This window comes from Ambystoma mexicanum, chromosome 11 (genome assembly GCF_040938575.1).
Source record: "Ambystoma mexicanum isolate Mex_15411 chromosome 11, UKY_AmexF1_1, whole genome shotgun sequence".
Taxonomy (NCBI): Eukaryota; Metazoa; Chordata; class Amphibia; order Caudata; family Ambystomatidae; genus Ambystoma; species Ambystoma mexicanum.
The window spans coordinates 679,209,662-679,231,596 of record NC_090934.1 but is presented as its reverse complement, the minus strand read 5'-3'; positions in this window follow the sequence as shown (position 1 = coordinate 679,231,596).

The window sequence follows — 21,935 nt, the reverse complement described above, 5'->3', positions numbered from 1 at the left end:
AATGTTGTTGCATGATGCCACCTCAAGGGCAACTGCCGTAATGTTGCGCTAAATTAATCCTGTGGGCAGAAGGGATAGTGTCACACCCAAATTCAAGGCTGCAGAATGTTTTGGATGAAGCACATGGGTGACCCGTACTACTCAGTCACACACACCCTCAACTGGCACTCAATCAGAACCCGTCACCCAAACAACATACACATGCATTACACACACGCATGGGCACTCACCGGACAATGTGTCATAATCGGGTAGTTCTCCCACACCTCGGATTTGTTCCTCTGTGACGAAGGTCCCAGCAACAGACTCATGTTCAGTGAGTTCGTTGTCCTCTTGCGGAGACCCACCGTCAGTCACCAGAGTAGCGGCATGACTTGAGGCCAGCTTGTCATTTGCTCTGCGTTTCAGGTCGTTCCACCGCTTGTAGCAATCATCAGATGAGCGCCTCAAAAATCCAAGGGCACTTATGTGGTTGGCGATGGTCTGCCAATGTGCCTTACGTTGACCAGGTATGGTCTTGGACCCTGCAGTCACCACCATTTCGTGGCTATGTTGCAACACATAGCTCACAAGTGCATTAAGTTCCGAATCATTGAAGCAAGGCTTCCTTGAGTTACCGGAATGTGTAGCAGTGCCTGGGGTCTCAGCCTGTCATGCCAGAGCACCCTTCTACCTCTTTTTAGAAGGCGGAGTGGAGCCAGAGTGACTAACGCCGCTCTGGTCAGTAGGGGCAGAATCACCGGTGGACTGGGTTGTTGGAGTGTGCGAATGCACATTGACCATAGGACTTGGTGCAGGCATTGTCTGAAGTGTGATGTTGGCAGGGGGAACATCAGTATGATGGACCAGGACTGACACTGTCCTGGCTGGGAGAGTCAGAGCTGGGGCGGATGGAGCTGCCGCTGCCCCTGCAGCCTCACCACCCTGCATACTTGGGGCAGCAGATGACATAGCTGCCCCAGATCCACGTGGCTTGGTGACAACTTGCACCGCCAAACGTGGACTAGACTTGCTGACCTGGAAGTCAGCCAGGTAGTCATCCTGTGCCAGGTTAGGTGCCACAATGGGCTGGTCCAACAAGGGCTGAGCTGGGATGGTCTCAGCCACGTTTCCCTCAACCATGGGGGGAGGGTCATGGGTGTCCCTGATTGGTCCTCCACACATGTGGGTGTAGGGGCACCCTGCAAATCCTGGCCACGTCCCCTACCGCGCCCACCAAGTCCACCTTTTGAAGGTTGGCCACCTTTGCCTCCCTTACCGCTTGGTCGCCTCCCAACCATGGCACTGATGTTGTTGTGCGTATGGGAGGAGCAGTAAACTATTGTTCTGGGCAATTGGGGGTCAAAGGGGTAGGGTACTAGATGGAATTCGTACCCTAGTGCTCTAAAAAGGCTGTCTGTGACCCCTGGGGGAAGATGACGGGTCACGCAACGCACAGGCAGCCCAAAAACAAAAATAAACGTGCATGCAACCCCTCGTAGACCACGTGCGTGGAAAAATGAACCCGCACTACGCTGTGGCACCCAGAAACACAAAGATAAGCGTACGTGTGATACACGCAGCCTACAATGACCTCTGAAGGGGTACACGACACACGGGGCAAGCACAGTTGCTAAGTACGTGCGGTACTCACCGTCTGCCAGGAAAAAGAACGTGAAAAATACGCGTGTGTGCGCGTTGGCAACATCCCCGCCAAAAGAAGAATTATACGCTGTTTTAGGAGACAGGACAAAAGGAGAAGTGAACACTGTTTGTGGAAACAGGCCCAAAAAAAGCAGAAAAATGAAAGCTGTCAGAGGTAACAGGGAGTACGAACTTGAAACGCTGTGAAGTAATCGCGTGTGAACCGACAAGAAGTACAGAATCCACACTCTCGCTCTCCACAAAAATCACGTACAAGGAAATGGCGTCCTACACGTACCTTTTAAATCGGCCCACACGTACACGTCAATTACGCGTGTACGCGCCCTTTCCTCCAATTACACATGCTGACACTCGGACGTGAAGCTTTTCCACATGTGCTCTGTCATCACGTGCTATGAGGGAAACACCCACGCGCGTCACGTCACAGATGCGCTTACGCGTTAAGGGCCTTTGGTCCAATGAAATCGCGTACGTGCACTGACGCGCTTACGCGCTAAGGGCCTTTCCTCGAATTACACAGTGATGTGCAAGATTTTCACGTGCCAAATCACTCTGTATCAAGCTGGCCACGTGTTCACACACGGAAGACCACGCTCCTGCCCCGAAGGCCGAATTACTGCCCCCCAGAACCCCGAGCACGCTCCCACCTGCCATCTGCTGCTGCCTGATTGCCTGCTGCCCACGTGCCCTGCCATTTGCTGCCTGCACGTCAGCCAGGGGTGCTGTTACTGTGACCACCCCTGCTGGAACCGAAGACTCCCGACTGGGATTCCATCGCTCCACAGCCCAGCCCCAGGACCCAGTTGCCCACCCACTCCTGCCTCTGGGGTTGCCATGTCCAGCACTACACCATCTGGCGGCACTGGCAACCCCCGGCCAGAGAGGCAGAGGGCCACCAGCTTCACTGCCACTGAAGTTGGTGTCCTGGTGGAGCAAGTCCTGGAGCAGTATGATGCCCTCTTCGGAAGGTCGCGCGCCAAAAAGGAAGGACGGACCAGGATCTGGACGGACATCGTGACTGCCATCAACGCGGAGGGGGTGGCAGTCTGCGAATTCCATCATGTCAAGAAGCGCTGGGAGGACTTCAGGTCCAGGACCCTCAACAAGGCCCGGCACCTCTTGAAGGCAGCGGATGCTAAGGGGCGCCGGGGCCACCTGTCTGAAGACCCAATGAGGTTCCTGGAACCTGTATGCCCACGTCTCCATGTCCAGGTCCTTGAGAGGCACACCCGTCTGGAGTCGAGCGGTAAGTGTACATGCATACTGATTGGAAGCTGTGCGTGTGGTGGTGTGCCAGTAGTATGCAGGTTGCACATGTGGTTTTGTAGGGCCATGTATGGATGTGTATGTACAGGGCCGTGAGGCTGACACATGCGAGTCCTTTCATGTGTGAGACACATGGATGGTGTATTTGTGGGTAAGCATGCAGGCCAAATGCAGATGTGTGAGCACACATGTTTGAATGACAGTTGTCAAGGTTGTGGTGTCACACATGGATGTTGGTTCCAGCTGCATGTATCTTCACTGTGTACATGTGCATGTATGTGTATCTGACAAGTGTGCAACTGTCATGCAACATGGATGCATGTGAGACTGATATGTAGAAGACTGATTGCCAGATGTGCCATGGATGCCGATCTCATCACTGCGACACTTGGTGGAGGTGTACACATGCATGTAAGTGTGGTGGAGTGTGTGCATGTCTAGTGCACTCCCTGTGTCTCATGTGATGTCTGGCTCACCTTTGCCTGCTCATGCTGTTGTATGTGTATGGATGGTGCTGGCTGTTGCGATATGGCTGTGGAATAGCTCATGTGTGTGATTTGAAATGACATGTGTGTTGGGGATTGTGATGCCATGTCTGAAGTTTGACAATGACACACGTGTGCAACTGTCATGTGTGTATGAGTCCATTATACAGTGCCCTGATGTCTGTGTCCTATCTCTCCCTGTCTGCAGCATCGACTGATGAAGAGGGCGGAGAGGGTGCTGTGGAGATAGCGGCAGGGATCGCACCGCCAGCCGGAGACGCAAGGCCCGGCTCCCCTCCCAGGTTGTCATCTCGTCGGGGAGTGAGGAGTCCGGTGCCGCGTCCCAGGTCGCAGCTGCCGAGGGGAGGTCCAAGAGCAGCAGAAGGGACAGCTGAGACCCCACAGGGCCCGACGTAGGAAGATGGCACGGAGTCATCCAGGTTGGTGGGGGGTTTGGTGGAGGAGGAGGCCGTGCAAGGGACAGAGACGGGGTCTGGAGGTGGGAATTCCACTGGTGCTAGTGGTGCAGTGCAGGGGCAGGGACAGGGGGCAGCACAGGCCGCCGCGGAGGTGCCTGTGTGTAATCCTGTCCCTGATCCTGTGACTGCATCATCTTGCACCAGCAGGGATACCTACGTCCAGACCCGTTTTCAGGCAGGGGATGAGCTTACGACAACTGGCCTTCCTCTGCCTGCGGACGTGGCTATCCGGGACTGGGTTGAGCCTGTCCTGGGTGGTGTGGCGTTGCATCAACGGGCCGTGCGAGGCGAAATGCAGTCTTTTCATGGGGAGACTGCATGTCGTCTCTAATGGCTCGTTGACCACGTCGACCTACTGGGACAGGTCACCAGGCCGGATTCCTCCGTTTGCTGGGCCTTGTTCCGACCACCTCCTCAACTGAACCCCCTATGCGCCAGTCGTACTCCGTGCCATCTTCCCACCCATGTGTCACCTGGGTGCCCTGTGGAGCTGCCTCTGACCCTGCGGCCAGGCTGGTGGAGGACACATCCCTGCCACAGTCGGGAGTCGGACGTCCAGCAGGGGTGGCCACCTCAACAACTGCACCCCAGCCGGAGGAGGATGTGCAGGCAGCAAGAGCCATGGCACGGGCAGAGGCACAGCAGCAGCAGCAACAAGGTGGGAGACATGATGGCTCGGGGCCTTCGTCATCGGAGGGGCAGGCATTGGCCAGAGGGCAGGAGGACCCTGGAATGGGAGTGTCTTCCATGTGGCAGCGGTTGGGCCAGCGGATAGGTGCGGAGCGGCAGCGGGCGGAGGAGGCACAGCTCACGAAGGTCAGGGCGGAGAACTCCATGCGCAGGGCGCTGAGGCGGGCTGAGTGCCTCGAGGGAATTCGCAGGGAGTTGGAGGTGGACATGCTGTTATCCCTGCAAGACCTCGGGGCCAGAGAACAGGCCCGCCTCCAAGACATTGAACAGGAGTTCGATGATGCCCTGGCCCATGATATCAACAAGTAGGCTGTTGGACTTGCCCGCCGCCATTGTATATAGTTCATTAGTGTTAAATTTAATTTCTTTTTTATTTTATTTGGGGCGCATGGACTATGCCCCATATTTTTGTATATAGTTAGTCATTTGGTAGGTTTCATTGAAGGTTCCATTTATGTCTTTGGGTTCATGGACCCTGGATTTGCTATTTGTACATAGTTTTACAGTGGATTTTTCTCTTTCATCTTTATTTTTCTTCACCATGGAGCAATGGATAATACGCTTTTCTTTCCTTTTGGATTTGCTTTGTTGGACGGTGACTTTGGACACATTTTAATTTGGATTCATTTGGATTCTCTTTTTTTTATTTATCATTTTTTGGGACATGCTGCATTTTCATTATTATTGGCATTATTGTGTGTTTTTATTTCATTCCCTTCATTTTGACTTGAGTACATTTTTGTTTCTTACTTCAATGCATGGTCTTCTCTCATTGGTTTCATGCATGTCACAATGTGGGTTTTCTCAGTCATGTGTTGCCATTGTGTGGGTCGGACATACTTGTACTCATGCGCATACTGCTTATTTGTGATCTATCATGTAATGGGGATTTCTATTTGGAGTGGATGTAAAGCTTGGTTGGTTGTTTGGGCTGGGGTGCTGTGGTGTGGGATTTGTGTGGCCATAATAGCCAGGGATCTGGATTGTGATGACGTGTTGGCTGGGGGACATGTGTCAAGGCCTGCTGGCAGGTGCCTGTCAATGATGAGGGGGTGGGGGTGCACGGGGACATGTGTGGGACATGTGTGGGGGCCTGCTGGCAGGTGCTCCTGACTGCTGGGGTGTGGGGTGCTGGGGGACATGTGTGGGGGCCTGCTGGCAGGTGCCCCTGACTGCTGGGGGGTGGGGGTGCTGGGGGACATGAGTGGGTCATGAGTGGGGGCCTGCTGGCAGGTGCCCTGCACTGCTGGGGGGTGGGGTGCTGGGGGACATGTGTGGGGGCCTGCTGGCAGGTGCCCTGCACTGCTGGGGGGTGGGGTGCTGGGGGACATGAGTGGGCCATGAGTGGAGGCCTGCTGGCAGGTGCCCTGCACTGCTGGGGGGTGGGGGTGCTGGGGGACATGTGTGGGGGCCTGCTGGCAGGTGCCCTGCACTGCTGGGGGGTGGGGGTGCAAGGGGACATGAGTGGGACATGTGTGGGGGCCTGCTGGCAGGTGCCCTGCACTGCTGGGGGGGTGGGGGTGTAAGGGGACATGAGTGGGACATGTGTGGGGGCCTGCTGGCAGGTGCCCTGCACTGCTGGGGGGTGGGGGTGCAAGGGGACATGAGTGGGACATGAGTGGAGGCCTGCTGGCAGGTGCCCTGCAATGCTGGGGGTGGGTGTGCAAGGGGACATGAGTGGGGGCCTTATGGCAGGTGCCCTGCACTGCTGGGGGGTGGGGGTGCAAGGGGACATGCGTGGGACATGAGTGGGGGCCTGCTGGCAGGTGCCCTGCACTGCTGGGGGGTGGGGGTGCAAGGGGACATGAGTGGGACATGTGTTGGGCCTGCTGGCAGGTGCCCTGCACTGCTGGGGGTGGGGGTGCTGGGGGACATGTGTGGGGGCCTGCAGGCAGGTGCCCTGCACTGTTGGGGAGTGGGGGTGCAAGGGGACATGAGTGAGACATGAGTGGGGGCCTGCTGGCAGGTGCCCTGCACTTCTGGGGGGTGGGGGTGCAAGGGGACATGAGTGGGGGCCTGCTGGCAGGTGCCCTGACTGCTGGGGGGTGGGTGTGCAAGGGGACATGAGTGGGACATGAGTGGGGGCCTGCTGGTAGGTGCCCTGCACTGCTTGGGGGTGGGGGCAAGGGGGCATGAGTGGGGGCCTGCTGGCAGGTGCCCTGCACTGCTGGGGGTATTGGTGCAAGGGGACATGAGTGGGGGCCTTCTGGCAGGTGCCCTGCACTGCTGGGGGGTGGGGGTGCAAGGGGACATGAGTGGGACATGTGTTGGGCCTGCTGGCAGGTGCCCTGCACTGCTGGGGGTGGGGGTGCAAGGGGACATGAGTGAGACATGAGTGGGGGCCTGCTGGCAGGTGCCCTGCACTTCTGGGGGGTGGGGGTGCAAGGGGACATGAGTGGGGGCCTGCTGGCAGGTACCCTGCACTGCTGGGGGGTGGGTGTGCAAGGGGACATGAGTGGGACATGAGTGGGGGCCTGCTGGCAGGTGCCCTGCACTGCTTGGGGGTGGGGCAAGGGGACATGAGTGGGGGCCTGCTGGCAGGTGCCCTGCACTGCTGGGGGGTATGGGTGCAAGGGGACATGAGTGGGGGCCTGCTGGCAGGTGCCCTGCACTGCTGGGGGGTGGGGGTGCAAGGGGACATGAGTGGGGGCCTGCTGGCAGGTGCCCTGCACTGCTGGGAGGTGGGGTGCAAGGGGACATGAGTGGGACATGTGTGGGGGCCTGCTGGCAGGTGCCCCTGACTGCTGGGGGGTGGGGGTGCTGGGGGACATGAGTGGGACATGAGTGGGGGCCTGCTGGCAGGTGCCCTGCACTGCCTGGGGGGTGGGGGTGCAAGGGAACATGAGTGGGACATGTGTGGGGGCCTGCTGGCAGGTGCCCTGCACTGCTGGGTGGTGGGGGTGCTGGGAGACATGAGTTGGTGATCATATTGCAACGTGACATGTGGCTTGGCTGGGGGGCATGCCCATGGTGGATGTGCTGCCTGCGGGACATGACCAGGGATGCGGGGTAGTCCCCTGTGGTGTGGGCTGCCTGCAGGGGCCATGGAGAGGGTAGAGGGGTCACCTGGGAGGACCCACACTGCCAATTCACGTGTAAGACTCCCTGCGCACCCCTGAAATACGCGTTCCCAGCTCTGATAGCAAAATCACGTGTGAAACTTCATGCGCAGCCCGGTGATACACGTACCCTACTCCAATTGCGTGTGAAACTTCCCGCGCACCCCTGAAATACACTTAACCAGGCCAATCGCGTGTGAAACTTCCCGCGCACCCCTGAAATACACGTACCCAGGCCAATCGCGTGTGAAACTTCCCACGCACCCCTGAAATACACGTACCCAGGCCATTCGCTTGTGAAACTTCCCGCGCACCCCTGAGATACACGTACCCAGCCCAATCGCGTGTGAAACTTCCTGCGCACCCCCGTAATACACGTACCCCACTCACACAGGCCCTTTCGCGTGTGAAAGTTCCTGCGAACACCATAATACACGTACCCTGCTGAAATCGCATGTGAAAATCCCCACGAACCCCAGTAATACACGTACCCCACTCGCACAGGCCCTTTCGCGTGTGAAACTTCACGCGCACCCCAGTAATACACGTTCCCTGCTTGGCGTTTGCTGTTTGGCAGCCCTGTAAACTGGTCCAGGGTTAGCGCAGCCCTTTGCGCTGAATTGGGAATTTTGATGGCTTTTCCTTGCGCAAGGGCGTTCTTGGGGGCGTAACTGGCGCTGCTGCAGGGTCGCTGCGCCACTCTGTGCCACGGCTGGTTTTGGAGGCTAAAATCCATGAGTACGCTGTGCGTGGAAATCGATTTAAGCGCACGCGGCTGGCGCAGACATTCGCACGCGCACACTGTGCGCCAGCCGCATGCGCCACTTTTGTGCGAAATTCTAAGAATTACCCTGTTAGAGTGATCTTTACATATTATATTATTGGCTTCCAGTTGCCCAGCGAATTATGTTTAAGTCGATGTGCATGGTGCACAGGGCCTTCTATGGTGTTGGAGCCGAATACCTGCCGGCTAAATTCCCTCGTTACCACTTGTGTCCTCCGCTCTCAAGGGACCTGTCGATTAATGGTGTCCCGCTTCAGATTTGCTCGTAAAGGCGGCCGCGCGTTCTCTGTAGTGGCCGTTAAGGGATGGAATAATCTGCCTCTCCCCCTGTGTGAGACTATCGACCATCTTACCTCCCAGCGCAACCTGAAAACGTTACTGTTTTGAATAAGTTTTCTGCTCTCTGCCGGCTTTTTTTATTCTTCCTCCCTCTCTCCTAGCACCATGATACCCACGGGTGTGCATGTGCTTGATTAATCTCAATAACATAACATAACATTATGAAGGGAGTTGAGCAGTTTTTTTCTTGTAGCCCATTGATTCCCTTGCTGAGGTAGTAAAGTGTCCCTTTTTAGATTTTGGGGATTTTGCGAATGTTGCAATAAGTTCATTTTCACGGTTACCCTGCAATCAGTAAAAATAGTTCATATGCACTTACTGACCTATGTTGAAACAGATCCACCAACCAGTACATTCATTGAAACAATTAGTGCCAAGGGATAACTGTGAAAGGAGGCAGAGGCCTCCTGAATTTGAGGATGTCACAATGTGTTCCACTGTGTTGGTGTGTGAACAGTATGAAGAGCAAGAGAGGAAGAAGCTAAGAAACCAGAAGTGAACAAGCCAAGGAAATTGAGAACCAGCGATATCAAATTAACTAGGTCATGCTTTCAAGATCTGGGGAACAGGAGATTTCTAAAGAAAACAATCTACACTGTACAGAAATATATTTGACTTGTATTAACGAGCATGAGGTCCCAGTGTTTTTGAGTAAGCCTATAGCTAGGAGGCAGGACTACGATCTGGTGCTTACACTGCCGACACTGGCAGAAAGGCGTAAATATGTGGACTACTCCCATCAGGGGGGTTTTAAGATGAGGCCTTGCCAATATTTAGTCAAGTGGCGTTACCCTGCTCTGATTCACTTTATATTGTACCTGCGTTTAGATATTGTACCAGTATACGCAGTAAGGGGAGCTTGGCAGTCTTTTTCTATGGAGGAGCGTTGGTGCTGCTGGTTATGCAGTACACAAATCGAAACTGTACGACACATCCTAATGAGCTGCACTAAATTCAGAGACTCCTATGCTAAATGCTAGACAAAGTATGACATGCCAGAGATGGATCAATTTTGGAGTATGTTGAATGAGACTGAGTCATATGTTATGGCTGCAGCAGTTTACCATGTATGGCTTAGGGCCACTGCCCTCTTGGAAGGCAATCATACACTCTAATTTTTATGGAGTGAAGACCCACTGGGTATTGGTGGTTTTAAATCAGAATTTGATGTTTATAAGTGTAAACATGTAATATGAAATGTATGATGAAATTTGTTGAAATCTATTTTTAGGATTTTAAATCAAATGGATTTTAAAATTTAATTTTATAGTTATTTTAACAAAATCTGTTGCTGTTACTTAAGAAATTGTGTTATTAAGTTCATGTGAAATGTAAAGATGAATTATAAAAATTTTAGTGTAAAAGGCTGATGGCAGCCGTAAGCACTTAAAATAAAGGAAAGAAAACTAAATCCACACTGTAGGACATTTCACGTTGTCTGGAGAAAGGAGAGTAAATGACTTACTTTATTTTACCCAAAAGGGGGCAGGAATCAAGAAACCATAGAGATCAAGAGTGAGAGAATCACCTGCAGTTCACTATGCTAGATCATTGTGTTTTCAGCAATGCCCCAGAGTGAAAGAAAAGTTTGGAATCTGAGGAACATGACCAGAACTGGGAGAGGGCTCAATTACTAAAGGGATGACATTGACTAGAGGGCCATCATTTCTACTGGTTGACAAAAACGCAGGTGGGGGAGAACATTTCTTTCTAATAAAAATCCTTAGGCTAAGAAGTAGGAAGTGCAGGGCTTTCCAAAGTAAAGGGCTATACAAACACCCCTAGAGAATAATAGAGAATGTCACCAGGCTTGCCTAAGGCTCGCCTAAATAAAGGACTCGGCAAAGACTATGAGGGCAAGAATTTGGACATCAGCAGCAATATATCACAAGGCACCAAGAATCCAGCGGATATTTCACTGTTGGAACCACCCAACATTATAGAATATTCAGATTGTTATGTTGGATCATTGGGAGATCAGCGAAATGTGTGTGTTTTATTATGTTTTATGTGATATTTAAATTATTTGTGTTTTACATTGAATAAAATTGGATTCTACACTTTTGAATTCACTGTGATTCAGGGTGTGTTTGTGGACACCTTTTAAGATAGTATGGTTTCATGAGTGACTTAAAGTGCAGGGTATTCCCAAATAGGTGTTGTGTGGTGTCTAATATGTTATCTGTATACTTTTTTTGTTTCATACTCTGGCAGATGATGTCATAATTTGAATAATAATGAGTAGTGCTGGCTGGTGAATTTTTAACTGGAGGTGTGTAAATATTTGTCCCTGATATGGCTGAACGACCGAGTATAGCAAAGGAGCACAAACCACTCAAAGGTGATTGGGGGAGAGGGGGGTTTCATGATGCCTTGTCCCACAATATGTGCCACAATATGTGCAGTATAAAATATGTTCACACTGGCTGTGCCCATACATTTCCATGCTGACTGCAACATTATACCCTATTATTCCCATATAAGAACATACTCAAGTTTGTGAATAATGCCAGTAATTATATCATAAGAAAACATGTCCATGTTAGTTCTTCCAATATATGGCAATATCCCCACATAAGAACATACTCCAGTTGGCATTACCATTAAAAATGCATGCCAAAGTATGAACACATGTCTAAACTGGCTGTCCTAAAATGCCAGTCGAGCTACATAATAACACTTATTGTGCTACTTTATCAAAGATGTCCAATACAACATGTCATACCGCAATAAGACATGGCTAGACTAAGTGCACAAAAGTGAAGGTCTTGCTTCATAATAACACTTATCATGCCTGCTTTACTAATGATCCCCAATACAAAATACCATACCACAATAAGAAATTACTAGACTGGCTGCATTGGAATGCCAGTCTAGCTACATAATAGCACTTATGCTTGTTTGACCAAAGATGCCTAATACAATGACATGTCACAGTAAGAATAATACCACTGATCCTGCTTGCTTCATCATAGATGCCCAATACAAAATGTAGGGCCTCAGTAATAAATGACTAGACTTGTAGCATAATAAATGCATAATAAATGCCAGCCTGATTCATAATAACACTTATCCTGCTTGCTTTACCAAAGATGTCTGATACAAAATGTCATACCACAATAAGAAATGACTAGACTGGCTGCATTGGAATGCCAGTCTAGCTATATAATAGCATTTGTGCTTGTTTGACCAAAGATGCCCAATACAATGTCATATCACAGTAAGAATAATACCACTGATCCTGCTTGATTTATCAAAGATGGCCAATACAAATGCCATGCCTCAGTAGGAAATTGATAGATTGGTTGCATAAAAATGCCAGCCTTGCTTCATAATAACACTTATTATGCTTACTTTACCAAAGATGCCCAATACAAAATGTCATACCGCAATAGGAAATGGCTAGACTGGCTGAATTAAAATGCAAGTCTAGCTTAATAATAATACTTATCATGCTCGCTTTATCAATCATGTGCAGTACAAAATGTCATGCCTGCTCCATGGTGTGCCAGTGCCTTGCAGTCAGACATAATCACAATAATGATGAATGTGATTAAGTGTAATTGCGAGGTGCTGGGGTGCACTGGGGTAAGGCATGTGTTTTTTACTGGCCATCTATCATGGATGCCCAGTAAAAAAAATGACGTACCGGTCCCCTTGGTCCTGAGATCCTTACACATGTACACAGTGTGGTTATGTGTGTATGCCAGGCACTGGGGGACCAGGGGGCGGGGATGGTATTTTTTTTACTGGACATCTATCATAGATGTGCAATAAAAAAAAACATGCCTGTCCCCTGTCCCCTGGGCCTCACTAAAACCCTTATCCTTTTCCTATGGGAAAATGTGGAAATACAATACAAAAGAGGCCCAGGGTGGAGAGGACTATCAGGAAATCTCCAAAGTTCCCTATAGGCAGTCCATCTCTGTATGCAAGGCACTGAGTGTGCAGGGGGGCCGGTATGATATTTTTACTAGACATCTATCATAGATGCCCAGCAACAAAAATATCATGCCTGTCCCCTGGGCCTCACAGTGCCAAACACACACACACAATCAAAGTGATTATGTGTGTATGCAAGGCGCTTAGGGGCCAGGGGGGCAGGTATGGTATTTTTGACTAGATATCTATCATAGATGTCCAGTAAAAAAATGCCATCTCTTTCCCCTGGGCCCCACAGCCCCTCAGACGGAGAGCTGATTTTGGCCGGTGGGGAAGGTTTGTGCAAAAAAGGCATTTTTAAAATGCCTTTGTTGTACAATCTACCTACCACCACTCACCAAAATCATCTTGGACCTGCACAAACCCACACCCACACACACTTACACAACATACACACACCAAGCACTCACTGCCTAATTCACAGTCACGATAACCTGTCATGCACTCACGCATATCACAGACATACACATATCTATACACATATTTTAATAATAAATAAACATAAAAACACACACGTACACAATATAGACACACAACATACACACAGCAAGCACTCTTTCATTCACACAAGCACCCATCATGGACTATTTAATTAAATAAATGAACATACAAACGCTCACATTTAGACAATTTACGCAATGCCAACACTTTTTCATTCACACTGGAACCCATTATGCACTCTCATAACACAAGCATACATGCATCCAAACACATAGTTAAATACTAAATAAATGAACATACAAAGACACACATTTACACAACATACACACATAAAGCACTCTTTCATTCACACTAGCATCCATGTCATACAGTCACCTAACAACACAAGCATCCATGCATCCATACACATAATTTAACTTTAAAAAAATGAACATTAACAAACTTACCTTCTGCCTCGTGTCTGGAGGTTCCACTGCTCCATCTGCCTGCATGCATTACCAGGAATCAGGAAGTTTCCTGGTTCCTGCACATTGGTGCAAGGGGACTGAGAATGGGTCGGGAGACGCCCCACTCCAGCATGCTCTGTCTGTATGTGCGAGGAGGCGCAGGAGCACTCCTTTGCACATAAAGACATGCAGTTCCCCAATCAGCATTTCCAATGAGCCATGCGAGGCTGGGGAAGCAAACACCCCCAGCCTTGCATGGCTCATTGAGCTTGCGGAGCTGGGGAAATGTAACTGTGAAAGATAAACAGAGTTTCCCTTTCACAGTCAAGAGCAGTCCCTCAGCTGAAAAAAACAGCTGAGGGAGTGCTTGTATTTTACTGGACTGGCTCCTCCATAATGAGTGAGTGGGGCCAAGACCCAGTGGGTCGACACCCCCTCATCCATTATGGACGATCTGTCCCTGATAAGAAATTCTTCTAATGTACACTGAATTAAGAGATGTGTGTCATACTTTTGTATATCAGCTTTATATTCACAAGTTAGCATGTTATCACTATGAATGATAGTCTATATCTGTCAAAAACAGCAGCTTACAATGAATGGCATGGCTTGCAGGTCTAGTCCTTTATGATGCAGAAATGATGAAGGACAAATATTAAAGGGGGCACAATGATCAAGTCCTTTACTTAGCATCAGGAAAGATATTCTCAAGCTTTCTATGTCTGGACAGCAACATATGAATTTAAACAATTATCTTGGTTTTCACTGGATCCTCTCTGCATGTGTCTCTATATGTTCTATTATTATCTCTCCACACAATCTGATTAGAGATGCTTCTCAGCCATATTCCATGCAATATATCTACCTCCCTATTGATATTAGGGCCCGGTCCATCAAGGGAAGATTTAATAATATATCTTGACATGAACAACACACATTCTCAATACATTTACTCTTTGCATCAAGGAACCTGGCTTTTAATATTTTACATTACTGGTTTATCTACCCCAGTCCTCTGCCTTGTTTACCTGCATAATCTGCCTTTATATGTGTCCTATTTGATGGGCAAGGCCACTACTGGCTCTAGCTTGCCACTTCAGAATTATTATTCAGCCATTTTACCTGTAGCATAATGTTTAGGAATGCCCAGGCACATTGATGTTGCAGATCTTCCAGGATTTCACAAGACCATTATCTAGCCTCTCGTGCACCCAACACTATATCACTTGTAACTCACATTCCTCCACATATGCCTTTGAAATAAAACAAAATGTTATCACAACACTCTATATCTTTCCCTTGTCTCTCTCCACAGAATGAAGTCCACACAGTTTGGGCTAACATTCCTCCTTGGAATGATAGCTCAGGGGCAACATGCTTGCCTTGGAAGCAAGGCGACACAGAGCAACACAGGTTCGATCCCCTTATCTGCACTTAGAAACCTCTAGGTATTAAGGGCATATATATAGCCTATAATATCATATCCATACTTAATACAAACATCCTCCTCCGGATACATTGACTCCTTTTGTCTTTAACTTCAGTTCACACTTTCCAATCGTGCTTCCATCACATTCTCACTCTATTTCCTCCAGCAGACTAAGATCTGGTTTATCTAGCTATTAGAAAAATATGTAATTTTATGAATAAGGCTTGGCACTTTGTAGCTACTCTGCTGTTGATTCAGCACATTACAAAAGCAATGTTGTTCAGCAGCCTTAAAAAGCCTCAGTACAAGCCATGAAGATCTACTTGCATTTATTTGCCGGTGTGAGTGGAGAAAGCAATGTCCCTGCCAGTGGTTACTTGTTATTCAACAGGGGTCTAGTGCTATTGGAAGAAGTTCTGTTACTCCCGTCTTGCCACTTTTTATACCTCAGGACCTTAGCTAGTGCATCTCATAGCTTTACATGGTACCCTTCTGCTAAACACTCATTTACCCACTGAACGCAATAAAGACAAAGACCCTTCTCGCACTTAGTGATTTTATCTCACCAATTCCATCAACAAGAAATAGACAACTCAATTAGGCCTCTTGTTGGCCATGAATACACTTACAATAAACATTTATCATTAGACACATATGCAAGAACACATGTTACTTCAGAAAGGCATTTCAAATATGCAGATGTTTCTTTTTTAATCTCAAAGTTACCAAAACAAGATACAATCATTTAGGTTCCAGCACACAGATGGTACTTATCATTGAATGGGTCAGCTAATTGGGGTGCCCTCTGTGTGAAAGGACAAAAACTCACTAGAAATGTTGAACTCAGCCTAAAAATGTTGAACTCAGCTACTTCATTAATCTTTTGGTACTTTAAAGATTAATGAAGCGTTGGTTTTTGTGTCTAGTCTGACACACCTTGCAGAGGGTTACTGCTTATTTGCCTGTCTAGTTATAATCACCATCCCAATGAGCACACTCTCTCTCTGAAAGCCATCTCTCCCTTGGCCCTCTTTCTCCCTTCCTGCAGCTAGGTATGCCTCAGTCCGTTTCTGCCCGACCTCTGCCCCGGTGTGGAACCACAGCCTTCTAAGAATTCCTTGCACAGGTCCTACTCCCAGCTATGGTTGTCGACCCAGCAGATGATTCTGGACAAAGTTACAGCCATGCAGGACAGAACTCTCTCTCAAGGAAGTCTGTCCTTGCCCCCTGTCTCTTCCTTTATTCCAAACCATGGATTCAACACTACGTCCTCTATATGTTTATGCACATTTTCTTTAATATTTCCCAGCCTTTTTTGTGGTGTCATCTGTCAAAGGAACTTACAAGCCTTTCTTTATATTTCAGATCCAGTGGCTCAGTGTATTTGAGGGCCAATACTGGTTCCACCAAGGTGATGAGTATGCTGGCATTTCGTAGCAGGCCTGCATGGATGAATGGTTGTCTTGTCAAACCCAGGCATATGCCCAGCTCCCTCCAGATTGTGGAGGTATGTGTTCCCTCATCACTCTGGACAGCCCTGCCCTGGTGGTGCCCGGGCCAACACTCATTCCATTCAACAATCATCCTGCACTATTAAGTTAACATGTACACACTAATAAAGCATTGAGAAGGGGGTTGCATACATGACCAGCATGATCCTTGAATTTGAAGATAAATCGCAGGGACATTATTTACTGGTCACAAAAGTCATCCGAAAGACTGGCTACTATTCCTTTGCAGTATAGACTGTTTTCAAAAGCATCAACTTTCTTTGCATTCCTTTTGCTTCCAGGTGTCCAAAGAGCAGCCAATGCAAATTGGCTGCAAATCACCCACTATGCAGAACTACAATTGTACAATTTGGCAGAGAAAGGGCTGAATGCTGTGAGTAAACAACTGAGTGCAGTAAGATAAATTGCACTCCAGAATAGGAACATCTTGACCTATTAACAGCAATGGAGTCGGGCATCTGCAAGAAATTCGGAAGCAGCTACTGTATGTTCATATCTGAAAATGATCCCGCAAACAGAGCTTTAACGAAGGCTATTGAGGAGCTACATATGCTCCACGAGACTCCACGAGGGAAACAAGCGCAATAACATAAGACAACTGGCTCAACAATTTATTTGGCTGGGTTCCCATGTGGTTGGCGAACATTTTCAAAGTAAATGTCCCAGTACTCGTTCTGATGTTCATCACCTTTTGCGCATATCAGTTAGGATTAAGAATTTGGGAGGGAAAAAGTGGGAGGGGAAAATATATGATTCCCCTGAATGTTGATGGGGCTGCAAAAAGTACACAATGTGCAGACCACACACAAACACAAACAAAAATGAAGCCTTTTGGGTAGCTTGTTCAGCTGACGGGGAAGCCTGTATGATAATGGGTTGCTCACCTTACGAGTATAAGGCTCAAGGGGAGAGTTTGCAGAGGGTGACAGGGGTGTGGATACCGAAGGAAATGAGCAAAGAGCTGCTAGCACAAAATGTGTTGAATGATAGATCGCTCAAATGGGGAATGCTGTAAAGTTCCAGGGGCAATCATTACATTAAACACATCCTCTACCCACAAGTTCACTCCAACTCACTTACCACAGTTGAGAGTTACCTCCCCTTACCCTCATGCAATGTTGAGCTTCCCTCCCAATTTTATATTTATAAAAACCTAAACACAATTTGTTACTTACACAAAATCCCAAATATTTCACAACCCATATCAATAGACACACCCCTATACTCTCCACTCTACACTCCCCATCTCACACTTTGACACTTTCCATTCACTTCAATCACACAAAAACAACATTCAATGGCCTTCTCCTCAGACCCACCCAATTAATTTTATCAGGCACACTGCCCTCCCCAAAGGTCCACCTAAGTATTGTTTATAACACTGTATGGCCCTCTTCACAGGCCCAAACAATTTTAACTACCTGCTACACTATTATTAATGTACAATTACCTAGCGCCTCCTCCTCCTTCGGCCACTAGGTTACTTCTACTATCCTCTAAGCACTACTATTTATAACAACTATCTTGCCCAGCCCTTCCACCTCAGCTAACACAATATACCACAATATTTCTACTCTACCGCATGAGCTCCACACCAATAAATCAGTGCTTACCTTCTCTTAATCCCCATAAAGAATGATGTAACTATGCAATAGCCTGCACTATGCACCACTCCCATCTAATGGAAGTCTACCACCGTCTACACAGTCCTCTGTTCGACTACAGGTGTGCCCACCACACACTCTCTCCCTATCAGAGGGGTAGAACTAATATCTATGACTATTTCAGCTGATCGTCGTCCCCATGTAGGATGTGTCCTATGCACCATAAACACCCTGCCATGTGTGGGTGTGCACAGCGTTAGGTGATCATACAAGGGTACACTTACCTGCTCTGGAGATCCTTGAGCCCTCTCCGTGCTGAGTCTTCTGCTCACAGCCTACACCTCCACCTGAGCATGGGCGATGCTCGGGACCAGGCAGACCTTTGCAAACTCTGCATCTGCTGGACCTCCTTGTTAGTGCACTTGAGCTGTTCTCGCCTGACTGTCCCACGCTCCCAGGAGTACAACCAGAATACCAGAATACCCTCAGCTCACTGTGGGAACTGAGGATCTCACTGGGGCCTCAACAATGTACATGGGGACCTCTGTCAAATGTAATCCAAAAGAAGAAAAAGTAATCCAAAAAAGGATTGTACACAAAGCAAGAAGTAACGCAAATGTATTGGACCTAAACAGTTGGGAAGCACGGTTCAGACAGGCCCGTATAACTGAACTGAATGAAGTGAGCTGTCAATGCCGGCCATTACGCCTGAACCTTTTATACAAAATTGGTCAAATTATCATACAACATTTTGGTTAAATTTTTAAGGCACAGCTACGTTGATCCCCAATATCTAATATATGTTAAATGGTCCTATTTGGTTGCTAAAACTTTTCACTGCAATTACATTAACACCCCTCATGATTTCACAACCTTTCCAACACCACCCCTCAATTACCTGATTGTGCTGATCAGCTGAAAAATACTCATTTGTCTTTTGGTTGGCAATGTCAACTATACAACATAGCTTGAGATGGCAAGGGGTGAGACATTAACACACAGTCAGACCAATGGTGTGCACCGCGGACCTCAGCAAGGCACTGTACATACAATGCTGCACCCTGGATACACCAAAACCTCTCTCTGCTGATTGACTCCCTCTCCCGCACCCCATAGCCCCAACCCCAATGCTCTGACCTCCAAGCTCCATTCACACACCTTCCTGCAAAGGGTAGTCTGAAAAAACCATACCACGCTGTGGCTGGAGTTTAATTAACAGTATTTATTTTATATTTCTCAGCCAATTCTAATCATGCACCCAGGTGCCTAACTCATTGGCCTTGACAGTATCTTTTAGAATAACTTTGCTCTGGTTGTGTTCTCTTGGGAACCTTTAGCCATGCAACATTTCAGCACACTGTTTCAAGAAATACATTCTACTTATCACACAAGTTCATAGAGCTATTTTCTTAAGAGCTGTCTGAGAGAAATGCTTCTTCAACTTGGGCCTAAAATAAAAAGCCCCTATAACATTTTGCAACCACAGCCATACCCACTCTATAAAACTACCCCCATTATGCCCAATGCACCCACCCTTTATTGAGTTCCACCCTGGGACTTCTCACACTTCTCCTGCTCCTATATCATGTTATACAAGCAGCGCTGCGTTCAATGTTGTCCTCAACCCTGATGTCACCACCAACGTCACCCTTGATGTCACCACATTACTTCATAATTCATATGCGCACCCCCCCTTGCCAGCATTGAATCTAGACGTTCACAACATTTCCTTCTAACCTGCCTTGCACAAACAATGCATGCTCACTTTTCAAGGCCCATCGTGCTGTTACTTCACATCCCTTGATTCCTTCCTTTAGAAGCACTGCTGTTCAGCTATTAATTTTGTTTGATTTTTCTGAGTATGTTACCATGTTGGTGCACCTGCGCCTATGCCACTATTTGCATGGCCCAAGCAAATTTAACACACTCTAGTTACCCCCCATATTCTAAGCATTAGTGTCAAATTCTTAACTACACACTGAAAATACTGTGCCGCTCATAAATTCCCTGACATTTCCTGCCTTTTCTGCAGAGGACACTACACTGATCAAAACATGAGGACTCTGCAGAACCACTAACCTGCAAGGCTAGAAATCATGCTCCCCATTCACCCGCAGTGTCTTCTTTTCCACTGCCGACAACCCAGTTGAATTGCTATGTAACTTTATTCTAAGCTCCACTAACAATACCATGATGGCAACTATAGATACACCTACACATATCCATCCCTTCTCTGGCCATTGCAATGTCCCCCATGTGTGTACATCTCCATATGTCAAACTCAGGTGACTCACTGTTATGTTATCTTTTTGTATATTCAACTTGATTGTGTTGGCTTCCTTATGTGTCATAAGATACTATTATATTTGGATCCATAGGAAATGTGTTTCTTTGGAATAGTGTTATAAAGACCACATTGTATTGCAATAGATGACCCATGACTGATGTGTGAGACTGTATAATTAATTATACATGTACTGACCAACCACATGTGCTTAATTAATTTGGCATGCACTCTTCAGGTTTTGGATTACGTATTGATACCACACATCCTTCTGTCTGTAACACTCTTATCTGCCTGTAACCCACATAGTGCATTTGTTGCATCAGGTATGAATGGTTTTCATGGGCATATGTTATTTTGCTCCTTGAAATTTACACAAGTAACTAGCTTTGGAATGAGGTACAAACCTGTCTCCCATGTTTGAAAGTCCACCATTTCAGGGGTCACAATTTTGTATGTATTTATCATTGTGCCAGAAGCCTACATTATGTACAATTTTGGTTTGATATATCAATTCTAGGGTATTATATGGAATACTGAAAAGGAGCCAAATCTCCATTTGCTCTATATCCATGTACAGGGGAATCGCACTTCCCATCTCAAAGCATATTTTTTCTTGCATTGTTTCTCTTTCTCTTCAGGTTATCCATGTCATACCTTTCGGGATTATATCATACAACATGAAATACAAAAGAATTCGACCCTGTACCAGATACACTGTCTTGAACCTCTTACACACATTTGTTTAATAACATTTGCATCGGGTTCACAAAATTAATCATATCTTGCAATAGTCCATCCTGCTTGACCATTACATTTATACTATGCTCTAATAGCGTGCACTTATCATTTACGGAGACAATAGTTTGTTTCACATAATGAACCAGTTCCTTCTGTTCCACTCTAACCTTGTCAAGTCTTTGGTGCATTATTTTTAAATCCCGGCCTAACTCCTGGGCCTTGTAACCATATGTGTTCACTGACACCGCGTTTGCTGTTGATACAGTTGTCCCCATTATAGCACCAATTATAATGACCACAATCACTGCTATCAGGAATCCTGCTATTTTCCATTCCCTTTTCTTCTTAGTGCTTGATGTACTCATGAAAGTCTTGTCCACCTTGCTAATATCTCTTTTACTGCTCTTTGGGCTCCCAATGCTTGGTGCGGTCCATGGGGTGAGTAACTTGGCATGCTATTTGATTCTGCTAAACTGAACTGAAATCCTACTGAGGTGAGTTCCCATATTAACGGGGACTGACATAGGTAAACCTGTCTCTGGGATTAGTGAATTGAAACACTGGCACTGGTGGTGTTGCCCTTTCTGCCTGGGCTTTTCCTTGTGTTGTCAAACCTTTCCAGTTCTGTAACATAGCATTTCTTTTCTGTCCTGTTTCAAGCGCCACAATTCTCCCTGTCTTAATTTCTGCAACTGTAGGGGAAGTTTTCACCTTTCCCTTTATATTTTGGCGTTATGCCTTTCTTTTCAGTGTGGGAGATAACTTTCCATATATGTATGGCTTGATCTAAA